The 23,991-nt window shown below is 44.2% G+C and overlaps 1 protein-coding gene across 5 annotated transcripts in view; it reads left to right on the forward strand.

The window, feature by feature from the left end:
* LOC144772899 (arylsulfatase D-like) overlaps positions 1-23,991 on the forward strand; it is a 417,503-nt gene that overhangs the window by 85,318 nt on the left and 308,194 nt on the right. Inside the window, exons 1-2 of one of the 5 annotated variants that reach the window (XM_078657577.1) lie at positions 6,476-6,686; positions 16,970-17,023. The exons of 2 other annotated variants lie outside the window; for them this stretch is intronic. The gene's annotated coding sequence lies outside the window, so the exon portion shown is untranslated. Of the gene's footprint in view, positions 1-6,475; positions 6,687-16,969; positions 17,024-23,991 lie in introns of those variants that run through there. 2 more of the 5 variants (XM_078657576.1, XM_078657578.1) reach the window with 2 other exon arrangements.

Consider the following 23,991-nt stretch of genomic DNA (forward strand, 5'->3'; position numbering starts at 1 on the left):
CACTATTGCAGCTGGATGGAAGAAGACAGATACTCTGGCGACATTGCTGTGGCATGCCCGACTGTGGAGGATACTTTCTATGGAACATCTTGCGGACACTTTTCGGGACAATTACGAAGACTTTGTGCTTAGTTGGGGCCCTCTGTTAGCCTTTCTACCTCAAGGTCTGCCTGCTGCGGTTTGCCCTTTCTTCCAACTATAGGTATTCCTACTGATATGTTGACATTTTGAGGCCCCTAAGGTATATTCAGGGTTTATCTTCAATTTTTGCACTGGCCAACGTGCCAAGTCGATTCTTGCCCCCTATGTTTTATTTTCTTCCTTTTTTCCATTATACTTAAGTCACCACCGGGTGGGGGGGATGGGAGGGGGCTGTCTGTTTTGGTGGAGGGGGGATTGTTCTATGTACTTTAACTTAGCATCATTTACCTTGTACAGTGCTGTGGCAGGCCGGCGGATCGTGTGAAGCTGAATCCACCATAGCTGTCTTTTTTGCAATCCCGGAACCTGCATGTAATTGGTGCCCTTGAGATCATTACTCTCTGTGCGATGCTTTATTTGATGCTCAATAAAAAGGAATTTTGACAAAAATTAAAAAGAAACAGTTGTAAATATCTCAGCAATTGGAGACTACTAGTCTACATCCACCTTCAAAGATCCTTTAGATAGCAGATATTCAGGACTCTATAGGTATAAAAGGTACAGTAGCACATAGTCAGACACAACAAGAATATATTTCCTAACCACCTGCTCCTATTAAAAACATTCGAACTCTCATATCAATGGGGTCTAGTACATCCAGAATAAACCACCAATCGGTGAGCATACACCAATAGGGGGTGTATGACAGGGTGTGACAGGGGCGTTACAAACAGTGCTAGGTGTGGTCCTTGTCCATGTGACTGGTGATGGTATCTCATATGCAGCGCCTCAGTACACAACATGTTGTTGATGTCCCAGCATGACAGCACGATACTAGTTTGTGCTTGTGCATCGCGGGGTAACAACGGACGTGACTAAATATCAGTGGTGCTGTGTCTGCCTGTTGTAGCTGCATCGCGGGGTGCATACACAGTTGCTAAGTCACTGTCTTGTTCATAACACGTTAGCAGCACACGGGGTATAATAATGGAAAGAAACTGCCATTGTGTCGATGGGCATGCACCGTAGGTGTCTTACCTGATTCTCCTGTCTCCTGCCGCATTACTGCTAAAGGCTTCAGGGGGAGAATCAGGACACCTCTTTCCTAGTTAAGAATACGGCGGCCCACAAGTACGAGAGTGGACCATTTCCGATTCACAGGGGACTTATGGGTTTTGCAGTAATTAACAGAAGACTGTCTAAACAGTCTTGACTGTTCCAGCGAGAACAGTCCTATTCTGAACTACCAAGCCAGATCTTCTCTGAACCAAAACACAAACAACACAGGAAAGGTTTTGCCCTTGTAATGGGCTCATTGGCTGGGTATAGCTTGGTTCCAGTGACACAGTGTGCACAGGGCCCATATCTGTTACCCCGAACCCGGTCCCAGGATGCTTGCTGCCGGTTAAGAGAAGACCTGGCTTGGCAGTTCGGTCTGGACTGTTCCCATGAGGCACAGGGTGAAGACTGATTTGCATATAGCTGGCTCTGAACTGAGGTGGCAAAGTGTGCTAAAGAATGATGATGGATTGAACTCAGATCTGACTGGGGCTGAGTGTTTGAAAGGATTCAGCGCTCCTTCCATCATCTCCTTGTGTTTGCTTTGTTTGCCCTGAGTTGGCAGGGTGTGCCTACATGTGGGTCCTTTGCTCACTTTTCTACTGGATTCAAGATAGTCTGGCTGATGAGGGATGTTACCCCGAAACCGGTCCCAGGATGCTTGTTTCCAGTTCAGGAAAGACCTGGCTTGGAAGTTCGATCTGGACTGTTCCCATGAGGCACAGGGTCAAGACTGATTTGCATATAGCTAGGTCTGAACTGAGGCGGCGAGATGAGCTAAAGATAGATGATGGATTCAACCCAGATCTCTGACTGAGGGTGAGAGTTTGAAAAGTTTCAGCGTGCCGTCTATCATCTCCTTGTGTTTGCTTTGTTCGCCCATATCTAGCCATAACATCACACATAGGGTGACACATCAAAGTATACAAAATAGTAATGGATGTAATGTTTGAATTATTCTCAGCCATTGGTAATTACTTGGGTTCACATCCCACTCCATTGTTACTTTACACACCATGCAACCTCATTTAGGAGCCACCTGTATGCAAATCAGTCTCAACCCTGCTTCAATGGGAACAGTTGAGCCCAAGTCAGGTCCCCATGAACTGGAACTCAAGAAACCCAGGATCAATTTTGCAGTAGTTATGGGCTCATTAGCCAGGTATTGCTTCACTCCAGTGACACAGATTGCACTGGACCCATGTCTGGGCAGACTTGTCCCACTTGGGTTAACACATCAAAGTATTAAAAAATAGTAAAGTATGGAATGCTTGAACTAACCTCACCCACGTGTAATTACTTTGGGAGAACCTGGCTTGGCAGTTCAGTCTGGACTTTTCTGACTGGAGCAGGGTCAAGACTGATTTGCATATAGCTGGGTTCAAACCGAGGTGACACGGTGTGCAAAATAATGATGGACTGGGATGCAGCTTCAAGTATTTACCAGTGGCTGATATTAATTCAAGCATTGAATTCATCACTTTTTTGCATCCTTTAGTGTGTTCCCTAAGTGGAACTGGTTTTCTCAGACATGGGTCCTGTCACTGGAACCAAGGTGTACCCAGTTAATGAGCCCATAATTAGGGGAAAACTGTACTGGGTTGCTTGTGATATGGCTGAGGGAAACAAGGATTGGCAGTTTGGAATGGGCTGTTCTAATTGGAGCATGGTCAAGACTCATTTGCATAGAGCTCGGGTCCAAAATGAAGTGACATGGTGCGCAAATGACGATGGATTGGGATGGGGCCCTGAGTCATTACCAATTGCTGAGACTAATTCAAGCATTCTATTAATGACTTTTTTGTATACTTTAGTATGTCACTCTAAGTGGGATGTGCACACTTTGCTACAGGAACCAAGTTGTACCAAGCTGATGGACCCACAATTAGGGTGAAACCAGTCCTGGGTTGCTTGTGTTCTGGTTAAGGGAGGACATGCCTTTCCTGCTTGGGTTGTACTGTTCCCATTGGCGCAAGGTCAAGTCTGATTGGCATATAGCTTGGTCCAAACTGAGGTGAAATGGTGCGCAAAATAATGATGGGTTGGTATGCGGGGCGAATAATTACCAGTGATCTAGTTTAATTCAAGCTTTCCATCCATCACTTTGTTTGCATATTTTAACCAATCTGAATTTGGAATGTGGGGTGGGATGTCGCAATGGTCGTTCAGATTCCAAGGCATATGAAATCAAGAAGGTTTCACCATTGTCTTTTTCTGTAGCAGATTACCTTGAGCTGGTGGTGGCTGTTGTGCTCTCTGGGCCTGGTGACTGATCTTGTGTGATTGCTTTCACTCCTTGGTGACTGTGGACACCACGGCCTCTGGTTGTGTGTGGTCGATGCCCCCATCAGCAGACATTTGCAAAGTGGTCGGGGCAATGACTTCTGGTGCAATTCTTGCCTCTGGCTGGGCACTCAGTTACCGGGTGTGGGGCTAGCCCTCAGTAGCCCCAGAAGGCTGCGACAGTGCTGTTTTTGTCTTCATCAGCACCAGTCCTAGAAAGGTTGCAGAAGAGTTTGAAGATCTCCTACCCTGCGTAATGGAGTAACATGGAGCACATAAGTTCTCTTTCTGCCTCTTTGGTGGCCTTGAAATGGTTTCAACCATTACCTCGCAACTTTTACCACGCAGTGCTGTTACAACGCAGGTTTTACTACGCATACCATTACAACGCATTACACTGGGGGGCGCTCTAGGATAGGGAATAAGTTTAATTTACTATCCAACACCTTCCCTAGTGTCCACGGGGACTGGAGTTGGAATAGTAAACTAAACTATTCACTATCCAGCACCCCCAAGTGTAAGGCGTTGTAATGGTATGCGTCGTAAAACCTGCGTTGTAACAGCATGCGTGGTAAAAGCATGCGTTACAACGTCATACATTCCCTTGAAATAGTTGTTCAGGCACATGACCCACATGCACCAGGGCCACATAGCTCACTGAAGGGAGGCAATGGATTGGATTCACCACCAATTCCCATGGGCTGGCATACGTTTCTGTGGAGAAGGCACAATGAGGCAAGGAGGTTGCGGGTCCTATTAGAGAGGTGCAGCTTACACATTCTCCTGCTGCTCTGTACTCTTTGTAGCTGTTGGTTGCTCTCTGCAGTGGGTGGTGGCAAGGTGGGGACGGAGGTTCTGGGTAAGAGGATGAGGCCGCGGTGATAACAGGGAGTTGCATAGAGGTAGTCACAGTAAGGAAGGCAGCATGGGTGGCCCCGGGGCGGCAGGACATACGGAGGAGTAAGGTGCTACGTGGCATGCTCTGGCACAGGGAGGCTGTATGCAGCCAGGAACAGCCCTTTAGAGGCAGTGTGAATCAGATCACAGTGTTACCTGTAATGGACGCTCACTGCTGCGACTAAGTTGGTCAAGTCAAGATTCGCCAATGGAATGTAGGGCAATGGAGGATGAAGCAGGTTAACAGGGTGTATGGAGGCCAGCTCCACCTTCTCGTGTGATGGAGGCTGGAGCGGGCTAACAGAGTGCAGCGCTTCAGTGCCTCATCAGGGGTTGTTAGCACAATATAAATACATTCACAATTACATATTGAGTCTATCTTCATTTCCCATAGTGGGCTGCTGAATATGGCACTTGAATTAGGCATTTGCAGCCGAGCCGCACTGGTAAAGAAAATAAAAGTCACCCATTGCCCCATAGACTCCTACTTGACTTGGTAGAGCACACAATAAATTTGTCCTGGTGCTGGGCTGCATAGAGACACAGATGGGATAATTTGGAGGCCAGTCTTGACAATTGGTTCAAGAATAGAATCTGGCTGTTTCCCACTCAGTGCCAGCACTGCTGTTTGTTTACTTTCCTCATATCAATCCTGGGTGCACCAGGGACATTTTGTATACCCAAAGCGAAGCAAGAGGACACTAGAGCCTTTAAGAGGACTGTAGCTTTCAACAAAACTCGTTTTGAACCAGTGCAGATGCTGCTTTGTCTTGGTGTACGCTGTGAGCACTTTTAAGAATGCATTACGATTCCAGGGAAGGAGAGTAACACCCTCACAGGTATTATTATGTTTCAATCTACCAAGGGAGTTACATGTCTCCATTTCATTCTGCGTGCATTTTCGTTTGTGTGTGCGATTGGGTTTCGAACTATTGTCAGACCCTGAGAGATGCAGACAAACACCATCTCTGTGAGGACTGAAACGCTAGGAGGGCAACCAGAAACCTTGAAGTGCCATTATATCTGTTTTTTCATGCTGGGCAGTGGCGGCTGTCATCTACGGGGAGGTGAGCAGCGTGTGTAAAATTACATTAAAAAAATTAAACAGTTACCTGAACATGACGTGCTCCACTCCGGGCCTCTTCTTTCGCCCCGGAGAAACTGGAGGCTTCAACTACCTTGACCAATCCTTGCGCTACTCACATCCAGCATGTGAGCAGCGCTCTTTTTGGAGGGAGCGGTCTCACTCGGCACTTCCCAGCACACTGGAGGACTGCTCTTACTCTCAACCCAGCTGTTTTACAACTGGGTTGAGAGGTTTAAAGTGTGCATGTCTGGCTGGCCGTCGCAAGACGCCTGGCCAAAGACACAGGAGCACTTTAAACAGTACGCAGGCAGCCTTCTGCCCGCCACTTCTCCCTGCTGCCACTCAGCTGGCCCCACACCGTCCTGGCACTCAGTTCAAGAGGGTACACTGAAAAATGAAATGGTAATAAATTACCATTTTATTTTTCATCACTGGGGCCTTGGGGGGCATTTAAGTGGGCCAACTCTCCTCCGCTTCAACAGAGATGTCCCTGGTTCTGGGTTCCCCGTAACATCATGGAATGTTTGTGTTCTGGTGATCCTAGAGTGGTGGTAGGGACAGTAGGGCTGGGGTGAGCATCAGCTATCATCTAGTGCCCTAAGAGGTTCCATTGCTACATTTCTTGATACTTGTTAATAAACATAAACTAAACCTACTTGGGGTTTGCTGATTCCTCTGTTTCCTTGTTACAAAACTGATTTTTTTCCCCATTTTTCTACACAACTATAATGAGAATTTATCTTTCCTCTCAAAATTTAAGCCGAATGCAAATACAATTTTCTGTTGTGCAGTTGCTTTAAATACGCTCCCTCCAATAATTAAATACAGATCCAAGCGGATCCGATTAGTGTTTATATAGTTAATTTTCGTTGGAAATGTTCAGTGTTTGTGCAGGATTTAGAGTACAAAGTCCTGGGAAGTAAGTTGTAAATTAACTTCTTCTCTGAATTATTTTACAGAGATTGTAGTTTTTACTTTCGATCTTTGTGCACACTTTGCGCCGTGACAATTAGGTTCATCTAATATGCTGTAGTTCCTTAGAGTAAGCACTTTAAAATCTTATATGCCAGATTGCTCAAGCAGTGAGCTATAGACTCCAGTTACCACTCTTGATTGGTGTGACTTGAAAATTTCACCCGCTCAAGATGCACTTTTGGCTGTGTTGTTTCGATGATAGAAGGCATCTGCTGCAGGAAAGCAAGTCTATCATTACCTGTGGGTAAGCATATGATATTTTTACAAAACAATTATCTACTGCTTCAGTATAATTGATTCCTAAAAGTACTCACTGTTCTGTTTAACTGACACTCCTGATTTGAGTGGACTTTGCTACAATCTTATGACCCTCAGGCACCTATTTTTATGGGGAAACAAATATCCACTTAACCAATATTTAGGGGCATTTTATAATTCCCTTTCATGATCTTGCACTGTTGAATAATTACTTTGCTCTTTTTGTGATAGTTGATGTCTGTGATGTATGTATAGTAAAATTAACAAAAAGAGGAGGGAGGGTTCACAGGTGGATTCACACCCCCTGGTCAATAGTTTACAAACAAACAGACTCCACTGTAGAAAGGGTTTCCCTAACTATGGTTGGGAACACCCTATGTTTTAAAATATCCCTCACACACCAAAAGGACCCTTGGTGTCATGCTTCATCATTGGGGTCTTCGCACCCCTCTACGGGATGCGGCGTGCTACTACCTGCGACTACGCGGAAGCACTTAATCAAGACTATGTGCGCTGAGGTGGTGGGGCTAAACATGGTTCCACACGAATACTGTCACAGAGAAGACTGATTCGATATACTACGTGTTTGACATTAATCAAGGGATCCTGCAATAATACAACGACTATACAGTCTAAGATTAACTGGACAAGGACATAACAGTACATTTTACAGACCTTCTGTAGATACAGAAATTGAGACTTATGATTGCACTACAAATAGCCTTGAGAAAGCCCGAAGAGGGCGAAACGCGCGTCGGCTGTGGATCATAACGTTTGCAAAATAAAAGCTTGAATTTTCTACACCATCTGGTTTTGTGGAAGTGGCTTCTGACCAAGGATATGGACTGTATGTTAAACGCTATAATAGCGAAGGGATCAAAGTGACTATTTTGGAGCCCGAATTGAGGTTTGGGTTTTGGGCAGGAGGTGACTGTTTGATGCCCTTGGTGGATGTGCATCCAATGCCAAAGTAGCACTCCGTATTGTTCGTTGTGTGTACAATCTAATTGACTTTTGACTAATGAGAACTAATGTTGATGTGCGAGTCAAAATAGCAAATCCACCGTTCTTTTGTGTTTCATAGTTAGGGAAACCCTTTCTACAGTGGATTCTGTTTGTTTGTAAACATGTGATGTATGTATAGTCATTTTGCTGATATACTAAATACCAAGGGCCTCATTTATGGGTAGTCGATGAAGGGCAGTGTTGCAAGTCTTCTTGGTATGCTGCCCTGTATCACTGTTAAAGGGCAGGAATGCATTGTAAGTATGAAATAGGGTGTATTCCTGGCCTTCCTCCCACGGTGACGCAGAATTTGCTGCTCAACACTAATACAGGCACACTTTCACCTTAGTGCAAGAGTGTCTGCATTGCATGTAGGATTGGGCATTTTCCTCTTTCTATGTATGCTGCAGAATGCAGTACACATGGACAGAGGAAAAAAGAGGTGAATTAAAATGTTTCTCCTTTTTATGCCTTCTCTGGGGAGGCATAAGGTTTTGGCGCTTCCCTTGGCTTATGTGATTAAGTTAATCTGGGGCAGCGTCAGAACCCATGGGTGTTGCGTCGGAAAACTCACTGTAATGCCAATAGAACACCTCCCTGTCGCAGAGTAAATTTACGGCCCGGAAGGCGTTATTTCAATACTGAAAAGTTCAAATTTTACTCAAATCTGACCAGCCCATATGTAGTTGCAAATTCTCCAGGGGTATATTGTTCCTAGTGTACTTAGCTTTTTGAAAGCAGCTGTAAGATTGAGCAATAGCTGTGACTAAGTATACTACAAGCTCTGCTGTGAAATTTGAATTTTTTAGAAGCACTGTCTTTTCTGTATTTGCTTGTATTAAATGTTGTTCTACTTGCGGCCGCTACGCGGCAGGCAGATGGAATTGGCTCCCCGTGCAGCGCGACAGGCAATCCTAATACACTGGGATACTACTACAGTTCCAGATCACTTGGCATGGCTCCATAGGCTCTGGATGACCTTGGCCATGGAGCAGCTCTCGCTAATCCAAACACAGAAAGGCGAGAAATATGCTGAACTTTGGGCTCCTTTAATTGCATTGCTATCTAAGGATCTCCGTGAGGTCACTTTCCCCAAACTTCTGCAAGTACTACATTTGACACTCTGCTCACCTGAGGCTCAGCCGGGTGTATGTTTATTTGCTAACTCTGTTGGTTTTGTGCACCTGAGGCGGAAAGCGGGTGAAAAGCTATCTGCTGCATTTTTAATACTTACGTTTGAAATTTTCTTATTTGTTTGCGCCGTGGAATTATATTTTAAAACCCACTGCCGACTCACGCCGCATTGACCCCTCAAGCCCTGTAACAGCTTGCTCTTCTGAGTACTTGCAGCCGACTAGGTGCTGCGCTCGAAGACGCTGCAACGAACTACAAGTACCAGCGGTCCAGCGCTGCTGACGGGACTACAAGAGAAGGAAGCGCGCCGGCTCTCGAGACACTCTGCTCACCTGAGGCTCAGCCGGGTGTATGTTTATTTGCTAACTCTGTTGGTTCTGTGCACCTGAGGCGGAAAGCTGGGTGAAAAGCTATCTGCTGCATTTTTAATACTTACGTTTGAAATTTTCTTATTTGTTTGCGCCGTGTAATTATATCTTAAAACCCACTGCCGACTCACGCCGCATTGACCCCTCAAGCCCTGTAACAGCTTGCTCTTCTGAGTACTTGCAGCCGACTAGGTGCTGCGCTCGAAGACGCTGCAACGAACTACAAGTCCCAGCGCTCCAGCGCTGCTGACGGGACTACAAGAGAAAATGGCTACTTCTCCGCGCAGCGGACGCGTGCAGCGGGCGCGCCGCTGTTGCGCCGAAGTCAAGCCAAAGTCCAGCCCGTCTGCGCCCGTCCCCGACCACGACGCGGCAGTGGCCGGAGATTCTGCTGTATGCGGCACTCTGCCCACTTTCCTTCACGGTAGGGAGGCTCTAATTAAGTTAAGATCTAAACACTGCGCATTCTCAAATTCCATCCCATTCGACCTTGATACTTCCCTGTACCCATATACGCCCTGTAGCCATGGACAGGAATCTGGTAATACTGTGAATCTATGTTCACTCCTAAAGGTCCCTGCTCGACCCGTCCTTAATAGGCAAGTGTTAAACCTTAAGGCGGGTCTGAATAATTGTAGCTCCTTGGTGAAACATTCCCTAGATATAGCACAGACCCTGATAGACAATAAGTGGGATCTTCTGTTCCTTACAGAAACTTGGTTGGGGGACGAGTCTAACCCAGCCTTGTGTCTGGCTATTCCCTCTGGTTATAATATCATGTGTGCCAACAGGCAGAGCGATAGTCATGGTGAAGGAGTGGCCATAATATATAGGTCACAATGGACCATCTCTTCTTATCCGTTTGCCCAAATCAAATTGATAGAGGCATTATCATTTTGCATTAAATTGAGGCCCAATATTACATGTTCAGGTCTATTAGTATATCGTCCTCCTAAATCTAAGGTAACTTTTCTATCTGCTCGTTCTGATTTTGTGCTCCATGCCAGCTCTCGCTATGCTAACTTCACCTTGCTTGGCGACTTTCACCTCCATGTGGAGGAGGCCTCCGATATCACCAGTTTTAATTTTCTTTCCACCCTAACTGATGGTGGACTAATCCAACTGGTCTCTCTCCCTACTCATAAGGCTGGACACACACTTGATCTCATCTGCTCCAATCTAGCGAACATCTCCACTAGCGAGCCTTACCCAGTGATCTGGTCGGATAATTTTTTCGTTTGTTTTTCAATTTCATTATTTCACGAAGACAGACCCAGGCTATTGGCCAAGACGGTTGGTCGTAATTGGAGTAAGAGCTCTCCCCACAGTCTAATTGAACACCTTCCAACTGCCGCTCCTATGGATGCATCAGATTTAGACTCTCGTCTGACTAATTTTAACACCTGGATCTCCTCTGCGATTGATTCTCTAGCTCCTTTGAGGCCTATCAAAACCTTTCGAGCTGTCCCGTCCTCACCCTGGTATTCTGATGAACTCCGCAAATGCAAATCTGCTTGTAAACTCTTGGAGCGTCGATGGAGACATTCGTACTCCTTAGACGATAAACAAAAATACAAAATAGCCCTTAGGGAATACAGGAAGAAGATAATCAATCATAAAAGAATTTTCTTGGAGGAGAAAATCAACAGAGCACAAGGCTCCACCAGAGAAATTTTTAACACAGTAAGAACTTTCACTGACCCTCTGGACCTTAAATGTCAACTCCCAGTGTCACAGTCCCTCTGCAATCGTTTTTCTGACTACTTTGAGAAAAAAATCGCAACCATCTACGAGTCCTTCCCTCGCAGCATAAGCTTGGGAATTGAAGAAAAACTGCCAGACCACTCTACATTTGCTCCGTTTTTTTCGGAATTTGAGGAGATTACACTAGACCGCTCCCTGACAGAACTTTTAAAATGCAGATCAGGCTCTCCAACCGATCCCTGGCCGGCCAAACAATATAAAGCACTGGTCCATTTTCTCAATCCCATATTAAATGGCATTTGGAATGACTCCCTTAGGACAGGCATGTTCCCAGATTCATGGAAACATGCCCAATTAGTTCCTATTCTCAAAAAAGCCAACACAGACCCAGACGATCCGGCTAACTATAGGCCCATTTCCTTATTGCCTGCCCCAGCCAAGGTTCTTGAACAACTGGCTCATCAGCAACTAGCAGGCTTTATCGAAACCCATGGCCTATTCCATGATTCTCAACATGGATTCAGAGCTGGCCATAGCACTGAGTCTGCCCTAATAGAGATAGCGGATTCCGTCAGATGGAAACTGGACGGGGGCTCAAGAGCGGTGTTGGTGCTGCTGGATCTTTCGGCAGCATTCGACACCGTCTCTCACCCCGTCCTGCTTGATCGCCTCCGGTCTAAAGGCATTCAAGGCAAAGCCTTGGACTGGCTATCTTCCTTTTTATCCAACCGAACACAGGCGGTGCTCACCCCACCTTACACCTCTGAAACCCGTCCGTTAAAGTGGGGTGTCCCCCAGGGCTCGTCATTAAGCCCCCTGTTGTTCAAATTTTATTTTTCCCCCCTGGCTGAGCTTATTGCTCAGTCAGGAATCAAGGCCACTTCATATGCTGATGATATCCAGCTCTTATTTTCATATGACACTCCTATTCAGACTACTTTTGACCCACTGAAATCCTGTCTTCGTAACATCGCCCGCTGGATGGATAATAATTTTCTTCGGCTGAATGCAAGAAAAACCGAGGTTCTCTTTTTCCATCAAGCCTCTCCTCTGGACTCTAACCTTTGGTGGCCGCTTGATTTGAGTGTAGCCCCCTCCCCAAGGAATCAGTAAAAAACCTGGGGGTAAGATGGGACTCCAGCTTATCCTTCTATAACCAAGTTCAGACAGTGTCTGCTGCCTGTTTTTCAAAAATTAGGATGATCAGAAAATTCATCAATTTCCTCCCTAGCAGCACCAGGAAGATCATTGTCCAGGCACTGATTACATCCCATTTAGACTATGCCAATGGTTTGTACCTTGGACTGACTTCTGGCCTCAGTCATCGGCTACAGACAGTCCAGAATGCAGCCATTCGGCTGGTCACTGTCATTTCTCTGCACGAGCATATCTCGCCATATCGACCCAGGCTACATTGGTTACCTGTTGGTGAGAGAGCGGATTTTAAAGCTCTCACCTTAGCCCATCACGCTATTGAGGGTAAAGGCTTGGCCTATCTTTCTTCCTGCCTTCGCCCTTATAGCAATGAGAGTCACCTTTGCTCCAACTCAAAAAGTCTGCTGTTTTCCCTCAGATTTAAAAAAGCTCGCTCTGGGGGGAAAACTTTCCAGGTTTGCGCCTCCTCTTTATGGAATAAACTTCCCATCTCTATTCACATGATACAGGAGGAGCTACCTTTTCGCAAAGCATTGAAAACCTTCCTTTTCTGTTAAACTCACTTGGGTAGGACTCAGTAAATGTGCAGAAGCGCCGGGACACCCCGTTGGGGTAGCTGCACTCTATATAAAACACACTAAATAAATAAATAAATAAATACATTTGATACCTCCTACAACGGACTGTGCAGAACCCCAGATAGCTGGAACAGGAGCGGGTGGGTCTGGGGAGTAGGGTTCCTCTGCAGCTCTTGACACTTAGATATGGATTCCCCCTTTTCATTTATGTTTTTCTTTTATGGGGGTGGGTGGATGGAAGGGGAAGAGTTTTTCTATTGTTGTTTCCTCCTCTAGGAGGACTCTCGTTTAGGGCTCCTCTGACTCCCTGAAGGTACAGTCCGCTTTGATTTACTAGCCTTGATTCTACTTGACGCCTGCCTCCGGGATGTTGGCCTTATTAAAGTACCTCCTGTACACCCTTAAAAGCATTGGTTGTAGTCGCCGGCCAATGTGGTTGTAGGCATACTGCTGCAGGCAGCTAATGAGTCACCTATCAAATTGTCTAATAAAAAACAGATTTGTTCCATAAATGTTGTTCTATGACTTTTATACTGAATGGTTTTTTTTGTTGTATTTATTGATGATTGGATTTTAGCGCATGTATTGTTTTTATGGTATTTTACATTTATGTTTTTTTTTTTTAGAAAAATGAATAAAGCATATATTCATTGATTGAATGAGGCAACATGGAGACATGCACTGCCTTACATAACTCCATATCTATGAGGCCATTAAAAGCCATGCAAAGATGCTTAGAATTGCCTCATAGATATGGTTGTGAGGTTTGCGCCGCCGTAGCGTCAGAAAAAATGATGCTCTTGTAGCGCACACCTCTCATAAATTAGCCCCCAGCTATAAACATAACATCAAGGTAAGGAGATATGAAGTTAAGAATACTAAATCAATACTTCCCTACCTAAAAGGCAGGAAGGTGCTATAGGCACATTAGGTATAAACGATTTTGAGAAACAATGTGTAAAATCACAGTCTTAACAATTTGTACAATAGTAATTGTACAAATGCTTTAATGTTCACAGCTAATTTCCATCCGAAACGGATTATCTTATCTTCAGTATAATATTTCCAGCTTTTATCAATACTAAGTATACACAACATTTTCTTATATGAACATCATAGCTTTGGTAAAGTGCAGAATATACTCGAAATGGGTGTATAACATCAGAGTTGTTGGTAGAAGACAGCTCCCAGGTGGAACCTCAAATGAGGAGAATTCCCCTTATTGACAGCATGTTTAGGAAAACATTGATAGGACAATATTATAAAATTCTTATTTCCTCATGCCCGGATGACATAGAGGTATTTCAAAGAAAATGGTCAACAAAGCTATGTAGGAATTTAATTAATATAGAGGAATCAATTATGTTATGTTATGTTATGTTAAGGGGGGTGCTTTTATAGTGCACGGCTACTCCGAGGAGTGTCCCGGCGCTGCAAGAGCCTCAGCAAATCCAGAAAGGGTGAAAAAACGGATGAGTGACAGAAAGTAGCTCAACAAGGTTAGCAAATAGAATTTTAATCACAGGAAAGATCACGCTGACAACATTATATGGCTTTATTTGATCTTTATTATACGCCTGGTAAGATATCCAAATGGGGGACGACGGCGGGCACTACGTGCAGTAGATGTGGGGAAGTCGCAGCTGATGCACAACATTTGTTTATCCTGTGTCCAAAATTGACTCTTTTTTTTCTTCTATCGCGCAATTTTTGGGTGTACTGTTGGGGTAAACAGTCATTATAACGGGGGAGCTGGTATTGATAGGAGTAACGTCAGATATACTTCCTGAAGCTAGGAAATGCTTTTTGTTCATCTGCATGGCACTAATACGTGCTTGTGTTACGCATGACTGGATCAGTTCTGATCCCCTGTCTTTTGAGACATGGCGTGCTCGCCTGTTAGCTATGTTTAATATGGAAGTGGCTATTTATAGGACTAAGGGCCGGAAGAAAAGGACCATGGGAATGAAGATCTGGGCACCGGTTATGGACTGGATTCAAGGGGAAACGGCTTGATTATTCCTTTTTTCTTCTTTTTGTATTATACATATATGTATTTTCATGATTTGACATTTTAATATGTTATCTTTTTTATGCTACATCTGTTGTTTTCTGCTCTGTTCTTCATGCGTAAAATGGGATAAAATTTAATAAAAATAATTTTTTTTAAAACACAACTAATTTCCATCCGAAACAGATTATCTTATCTTCAGTATAATATTTCCAGCTTTTATCAACACTAAGTATACAAAACATTTTCTTATATGAACATCATAGCTTTGGTTAAGTGCAGAATATACTCGAAATGGGTGTATAACATTAGAGTTGTTGGTAGAAGACAGTGAACACTCAGTCGACATTTGTGTATCCCTATGGTGGCCAAGAAAACTAGGACTTTTTCCAGGCACTTAGTCTGATCAAGTTTGTTGACACTGAAATCATGAAAGATTGGGTACCAGAGAAATACCAGCACCTTGGCCCGAGGAGATAACACACATTTCCCAAATTCTTCTGAAAAAATAGAACCTCACTTGTGTGGGTAGGCCTAGTGCCCGCGACAGAAAACATCCCAAATTGCAACGTGGGCACACCATATTTTCACAGTGAAAACAGACCCATTTTTTGCAAAGTGCATAGCTGTAGGTTTTGAACCCTAGCTCTGCCAGCACCTAGGGAAACCTAGCAAACCTATACATTTTTAAACACAAAACACCCAGGGGAATCCTGGATGGGGTAACTTGTCTGGCTTTCACCATTTTCTGCTACCCAGAATCCCTTGCAAACCTCAAAATGTGTCAAATAAAGCGCAATTTCCTCACATTTCTGTGGTGGAAAGTTCTGGAATCTGCATGGCCCAAATCGTACTGTGGAGACATCAAAATTACCTATAAAAAAAAGATCTGCTTTTGCAAGGGGTTCCCATTAGTTTTTGGCACAGGGCTCGGCAGCCATCTTGGGAAACCGTTGGAGGATCCACGCAAGCCATACCTCATACCTCATTGGACTCCCCAGGGTGTCTAGTTTCAGAAATGTTTGGGTTTGGTAGGTTTCCTTAGATGTCTGTGAGCCCGGGGCCAAAAAACCAGGTCTTCCCCAAAACTAGGTAGTTTTGCTATTGGTAATTTTCTCCACAGTACGATTTGGGCCATCTCCTGTTGCAGCCACTATGCCTTTTCACACAAGTGAGTTATCATTTTTATCTGGAGGCCTGGGGGAATGTTGGGTGGATGGAAATTTGTGTCTGCCCAGTGATCCTACAACTTTACCACACAGAAATGTGTGAAAAACTTGATTTTTTTCAACAAAATTTGAGGTTAGCATGGGATTCTGGGTAGGGAGATGTGTGGGACCCACGCAAGCCATACCCTGCTGGACTCCCCTAGGTGTCTAGTTTTCACAAAAGTGTGGGTTTGGGTTTCCCTAGATGTCCGCCGAGCCCGGGGAAAAAAACTCATGGTACCCCCTTAGCAAAACCCAGTTGTTTTATGATAGGTATTTTTGATGTCACCTCAATAGGTTTTTGGCCCTTGCATGTTGCGGCTACTTGATCCACCCACGGGGGTGAGGTACCATTTTTATCAGGAGACCTGGGGAATGCTTGGTGGTAGGAAATTTGTGGATCCACGCAGATTCCAGAACTTTATCCAAACAGAAATTTGAGAACAAAGTGATTTTTCCAGCTAAATTTGAGGATTGCATGGGATTCTGGGTTGGAAAATTGTTGGGGAACCCACGCAAGCCATACTTCGCTGGACACCCAAGGGTGTCTAGTTTTCAGAAATGTATGGGTTTGGTAGGTTTCCCTAGATGGCCGCTAAGCCCAGTGCCAAAACTCATAGGACCCCCTTTGCAAAACTAGGTTGTTCTGTGATAGGTAATTTTAATGTTGCCTCAATAGGTGTTGGGCTCTTGTCTGCCGTGGGTACTTGACCCACCCACGCGAGTGAGATACCATTTGTACCAGGAGACCTGGGGAACGCTGTGTGGTAGGAAATGTGTGGATCCATTCAGATTCCAGAACTTTCCCACACACAAATTTGAGAAAAAAGTGATTTTATCAACTAAATTTGAGGTTTGCAGGGAATTCTGGGTAGGAAAATGTTGAGGGACCCATGCAAGCGATACCTCTATGGACTCCCCCGGGTGTCTAGTTTTCAGAAATTTTTGGGTTCGGTAGGTGTGACCAATCGTTAGGATGGATATTAGAAGAGAGTTCACAGCAATCTCAAGGTGAGTTTACAGTCCTTTATTCTGTATTGACAACTCCTTATAAGTGAAACAACCCAGTCCTTCTTGACGTCCTTATGCATCTTCCTCTCTTTCAGGCTCACCGGAGGCTCTCCCCGCCATCACCCTCTGTAAAGAAAACAAAGAAGCAGGTGAGTTTCTGCCCTTGTTTCAGGTTTTGGGTTATGATTACACTAGGGAAGGGGTAGGTAAGTACAACTATATCGAACACTCTCTTTCCCTTTCCTTCTCCTTCTTTATTTTCACTCTTCCCTTTTCTTTCTAGGATTCTGTCTTGCCTCTGTCTTTGCTTGTATTCTTTTCTTTTAGGCGTCACTCTTTTCTTTGTAGACTATTGCCCTTGTTCCCTTCTCTTTTCTTCTTTTCCTTCTCCCTTCTTCCCGTTATGCTCCAACCTCCTCCCTATCCCCCCTTCTCTTTCTTCCTATATTTCCGTTTATTGAAAAAATGGGCACGCACCTGACGAAGCCACGCCCCTCCTGGAATGCAGCGGGTATCCCTCGGATAGCGGCGAAACAGCTCCTCTTTGGTTTGGGCTTCTTCTTCCCCGCTGAACAGGAAAGGATTGCTCGGCGTCGCTTCTCTCCTTTCTTTCTCCCATGGTTCCTCTTTGGATTGGCTCCCTTCTGCCGGGCATCTTGCCTCTCTGTCTTCGGCTTCCCTCTCGGCCGATGCCCAGTGAGATCTTCTGGCCTCTTGTGGTTCTGGGCCGTACGTAACAGCGGGACTCCGCCCAAATGCCTGACTTCCGGGCCAAGCAAATAGAAATGGGCTGGCTGTTGCGTTTTCATCACCTGCCGGGTGACAGGAGGTTTCCCAGGACGGCCGGGAGCCCGGGGCCAAAAAAACAGGTGACCCCCCTTGGAAAATTAGGTTGGTTTGTTATAGGTCATTTTGAAGTCTCCTCGATATGTTTTGGGCCTTGCCTGTCACAGCTACTTGACCCATCCACACCAGTGAGGTACCATTTTTATTGGGAGACCTGGGGGAACGCTGGGTGGGAGGAAATTTGTGTCAGCCCAGTGATCTCACAACTTTCCCAAACAGAAATGTAGAATTATTATTTTTTTCGGCAAAATTTGAGGTTTGCAGTGGATTCTGAGTAGGGAAATGTTGGGGGTTCCATGCAAGCCATACCTCATTAGACTCCCCAGGGTGTCTAGTATTCAGAAATGTGTGGGTTTGCTAGGTTTACCAAGATGGCCGCCGAGCCCGGGGCCAAAAACTCAGGTGACCCCCCACTGGAAGAATTGTTCCTTTATGACACTTATTGCTGAATAAGCAGTGTGGGAACTGTTAAAGTGGAAATGGGGTATAAAAAGTAGCGATTTACCAGCATCAGGACTAACCCCTGATGCTCGCTTCCAATGCAACAGATCTTTGCCGTTGTTTTAGAGAAGATGATTTAAGCACTACATCAAGTAATAATCAAAATAACTGTTCTAATACTTAGTCAGTAAAGAGAGTTGATACATATTCAAATGTTTTTTTATCAAATCTTTTAGTACATCATCTTTTTTGCAAATCACAAGTTAAATACAGTTTAATCTCAATAGTGAATATATGACAGAAATATAAAAACAATATTGGTTAATTAAATAATGTAATAAATGCACCGTATTCATTGGAGTATTGGTTAATCAAATAATGTAATAAATGCTCCGTATTAATTGGAGACCCCATTAGTCTGCTGGGCAGATGTGCACAGAACCATGACCTGTGATTTTGTGAAGACGCAATGCACTGGAAAAAACAAGAAGAGGCAATTACCATCAACACACTACAGGACTTTCAAACAATGAATTTGCAATAACTTCAGTGATAAACACTTACAGTCTCTATCAGAAACACAGCAAAGACACAGAATAAACGGAACCACAGATTGCAGCTATAAGCGCCCAAGGAATAACTCGAAATATAGATTAAAAATATATGAAACACTCAAAACATAGGTTGGAGTTAATGACACTCTGAATGAAACTCAAAACTAAGATCTCGGTGCAGGGTTCATACATGAACCAAGAGCTCTAAGGATAGTTCTCTAGGCACTACTGTTCATCAGAGAAACACAGAGCAAAGGGCCAGATGTAGGTGGCCATTTACCGACCGGTAATGGACGATTTCGGCCGTTACCGACCGGTAAATGGGTATTTGGGATGTAGGGGGCCAATTTTACCGATTCTGTAAATTTACCGAATCGGTAAAATACAGAATCGGTATTTTTACCGATTCGGTAACTTCGAGATGTAGGTGGGACGCTTCTGAGTCCCAAAGGCCTTTCAGATTCGGTATTTTACCACCCTATCCAATTGGGTGGTAAAATACCGAATCCAGGTGTGCATGCACATGTGTGCATGCACACCTATGCCATGTGACAGACAGACATGTCCTTAGGGCATGTCTGTGTGCCACATGGCACACATGCCTGTATTTGGGGTGCTAGAGGGTGTCAAAGTGACACCCCCTGCACCCTTGCTTGAATCGGTATTTACCGAATCGGTAAATACCGATTCGGTAATGCCCATTGATTCCTATGGACTTCAATTTCCATAGGAATCAATGGGCATTACCGAATCAGTATTTACCGATTCGGTAAATACCGATTTTTACAGATTCGGTAATTCAATTACCGAATTTACCTAAATCTCCCTCCTTCTATTTTACCGATTCATAAATACGGAATCGGTAAAATTCGGTATTTATGAGTCGGTAAAATAGAATTACCTACATCTGGCCCAAAGTCTCTAGTCTTTTTATAAACACAGTTCAAAGGCCAAGGCTCTAGCAAGGGTCCGGAACAAGATCAATCAAGGGGAACTGAAGGGAAGTCACTGGAAGGAAACTTGAAGAAAAATCCACAGTCATAATGATGCCAATACTCTGGCCTGCTTGCAAGTATAAAAGGATAGTGTACACTAACCTAATATCTATTATTAGGCTAACACCTCAACTGTCTAAGTTCGAAGATGGTCTTGAAGTCTTGTCTAAGGAAGTCACAAAGGAACTGAAGCAGCTGAGCATGAGGCAGACACTTAGGGTGCGTCGAGGGAGTTGGAGCCAAGGGAATCAACAGACGAGCTTATACTGCAGCCGAGAAGTGCACTGCTCAGGTCTGGTCGATTCTTCAAGTGAGTGGTCAGGCAGGAAGCTTGTTCCACAGGGAGCATAGGTCAAGCAATAGGCTTGGGTTTGGGTGTGATTTACAAACCATGTGCAGGGTCCAGTGGATACAACAGAATCACATGCCACATAGCGCACATGGCAATCTGGAAGGTTCTCTAAGACTCCTGAAGCAAACACGTATTAGAACACTGGCTTTAACTTCACAGGAGGAGCCAGTGCAAACTAATGGATAAAATCACTTAACAGGAAGCAAATGTTTCATTTTGTCTAAATGTGTAAAAGGAAAAACACTCCAAGACCCTAGTAACAGCCCGAGCAAGCTAATCCATTGGTTCACATGTTCAGGGAATGCTTGCATGCTCCGGCTTATTGGGATCAGGAGTTGATGAGGGAAATTCGGGCATGGAATCATAATGCTCCATGAGGCACCATAGGGGTAGTGTAACATGAGTCCTGCATGCCGGGCCCACTACCCAGCACAAGAGGGGGTCATGACAAAAAGTTTGTGTTTCTTCCTTCTAATGTTATGCTGAATACCTTTTCTAAGGGTCTCATTAAGCATATTAAAATACTTTTGGCTGCTTTAACTCGATCTATAGGCATGGATGCTCTAAGTTAATTTCAAGCTGTGTCCATTTCTTTCACTTGAATGTGTAAATTCATGCTCTTTACCAATGAAACTCTTAAAAGAACCAAATCATATTTAGAGTAAAAATATTCAAAGTGTTCTTCTCAATATCCTAAAGAAATTGCTACATGTTATTGCATATGACATAGAAGTCACCTTTTCTGCACCTGAAGAAGGTGAGTGGGCACAGACACAGCAATCCTTTGCATATTGTGCCTGAGTGTATTCTTGCACTAATTTAGAAAACATATGTAGAGTACTCTTGTTCATAACTCATGAATGATGCCTTTAATTTTGGCTCATCTATTGTGAGTGTGGGTGTTGTAGTTTCTGGCATACACATAGGCTTATCTGGTGTCAAATAAACGCCTACTAATAATTGTAGGAAATTGACACTTTTTGTATGGTCACCCCCATTTGTTGCCCCAATTGCTGATGGCTATGACTCTGAATGTGCACTAGAGTCTGCTGCCAAGACCCCAGTGCCTGTGAGTTTTCACAAAACTGTTATGTTTGACTTGTAATCTCAAATAAATTGGCAAAGACTTTAACCCTTTATAAATTCCCAGTAAATGGTGCCAGAGTAATCTTGTTCATAACTCATGAATGATGCCTTTAATTTTGGCTCATCTACTGTGTGCGTGTATGTGGTAGTTTCAGGCATAGACATAGGCTTATCTGGTGTCAAATAAACGCCTACTAATAATTGTAGGAAAGTGACACTTTTTGTATGGTCACCCCCATTTGTTGCTCCAATTGCTGATGGCTATGACTCTGAATGTGCACTAGAGTCTGCTGCCAAGACCCCAGTGCCTGTGAGTTTTCACAAAACTGTTATGTTTGACTTGTAATCTCAAATAAATTGGCAAAGACTTTAACCCCTTATAAATTCCCAGTAAATGGTGCCAGAGGTACCCTGGGCATATGTGTTAAAGGGGTCCCCAAGGTTGCAGAATGGTTTTGACCCAACCTGGGTGACCCAAACAACAACCAACTGACAGCAGGCCTGTCATTGCAGACTGCAGGAGCAGTGCAAACTGCTCGAACTTGACTGCACCCTCACCATATGAGGCACAGTAAAATTAACTACCTCTACTATATGTTCAGATACCCCTTAAGGGGGCCTCCTGAGCCCAGAAGGTAGGGTGCAGAATATTAAAGGTGAGAACACATATATGAGTGCAAGCATATATGTGCCTATAGTGGTGTTCACCATTGAAAACTACTATAAGTGTCAGTGGTCCATGGGATAACATGGGCTGCAAACCGGGCCCTCTCGAAATTGGCAGCTCCATTATGGTTCCACTAAAATATGTTGTGTTTGGTATTATACAAAGGGCCTTTTCACCCCAAACTTGATTCTTGTGCCCTGGGTGATGTTGCATGCACTCCTGGTTGTCCCAGCTTCTCTGTGCTATAGCTGAGGAGCCCGTACTTTCCCATGCCTGCTGCACCAAGACATTATTCTGACTTGCTGCCAGGCAGTTCAAACACTCTCAGGAGTCAGGAACAAAGGCTTGAACAGGAAGGAAGTCACATCTCCCTCCTCCCATGCAGGCTAGTGGAGTGGCACATCAAGGCGGTGAGCTTCAAAGGCTGCACTGCCTCCGATATGCATCAGGGCTGACTCCCAGTGGAAAAACAGCCCTCCTCCTGCCCTAGCCACATTTGCACCTGGGCAGGTGAAAAATTAGCTATGCAGGAAAGTTTACTCCCTCAGGAGGCTGCCACAACTCCAGGATGAGCAGCCTGGGCTGTCCACCACAAGTTGATTCCTGCCATTCTTAGGAATGAAAGAATAGAGGGTTCTGGGTAGGAAAAGGTGGTCTACACCCCCGGTGGCCTACTAGCTCTCACACCCCTAACTCTCCTAAATCTAGGATTTAAGGAACTTGCCTGACACCGGAACCTCAGATTCAGACAACTTGCATCAAGGAAGGACCAAGAGGAGACCTGTGCAGCTGACAGCAGGACTTTGTCTACAGCACCAAACCAAAAGAGGGATAATTTGTCCCTGTAGCAACAGACTTGGAACTTAGTGAATGACCCTCATCCTCGGCCAGAACTTGTCTCCCCCAAAGAGCAGTACCCCTGTGGAAGCCAGAAGCACCCTAAGTCTCCCCTGGGCTAGTGAGAATAGTCCCCTGCAAACACTCAACTGATCAGAAGAATCTTCACAGTCAATGACTTATCATCCATGTTGTTACTCTGAAATACTCAACCCATGTTCCTCTAGTAAATCCACTCTACCAGGACTGGGCCAAGGTTTTATTATTGTGAATCCAATGACCATCTGTGGAATATTGTGATAATATTACATGGTAAGGCTACCCAGACATACCACATAATATTCCACTGCCTTGGAATGTTTTTATAATCACTAATACTGTTAGTAAAAGTGTAATAATCATGGTAAACTTGCATCTATTTTGATTTCGTCAACACATGTTTTCTTAGATGATTTAAGCAAAATATACACCAAATAATTAAAAACTTCAGTTCATATTGTTTCAAGAAGGTTCGTTTTGACATTAGTTCTTTAAATAGTTTCTTTTCTTTAAACAATTAGTTCTTTCAGCTTTTATTTACAATAATCTTCATAAAGTCATTGTTAACCCTATTCCATATTTTTCTAAATATGTTATCTCTACTCTTCCTCAGCAGCCTTGGCCTAGAGAATCTTCTTTAAAATAAAAGATTTTATTTCAGTCTTTTGCACTTTGCTAGTTAACAAAGTCTTTCAAAAACCATTTCCACTGCTTTCCCCCTAAATTTGTTCTCAAACTTATTCCATGGGCGTTCAAGCAGTTCTGATCTCACAGGTCGCAAGTTTTCCACTGGCTTATTTAAAATGTGATTAGTGCAGTATGTACTTTCAGGTGCAGAATACCTCTGACAAGGCACCCTTTCTCTTTTCAACCTTCTTGGTTTTTGCTGATCTTCTACTGTGTCACTAATACTACTTGACTTTGTTTCTTCAGCAATTGTTGGTGGTATGCGATGAACTGAAATACTTGATCCTAATTTCCTTTGACCACAATGTTGTTGTAATTCAACAGGGTGGGTGACTCTTCTCGTTCCAGTACTTGATCCTTCACCTGGAATGTCTGCTTGTATTGATGCTATCTTAATGGTTCCAGCCGGTTGAGATCGTGTCTCTTCTTCTTCCTCATAAACTTCAATGCCACTTTGAGAAATCACAGGAACCTGGATTGGTGTGACTGTTTCTCGTTCTTCACTCCTTTCACCTCCTTGCAGTTGTGCTGTTTGCTGTATTGCTTCTCGCAATTGTCCAATTGTCCAATTTGGGATGGTTTTGCCACTAGGGCTGTTGGTTCTGGCTCATAG

The sequence above is a fragment of the Lissotriton helveticus genome, chromosome 8, assembly GCF_964261635.1.
Source record: "Lissotriton helveticus chromosome 8, aLisHel1.1, whole genome shotgun sequence".
In the NCBI taxonomy this organism is placed as follows: domain Eukaryota; kingdom Metazoa; phylum Chordata; class Amphibia; order Caudata; family Salamandridae; genus Lissotriton; species Lissotriton helveticus.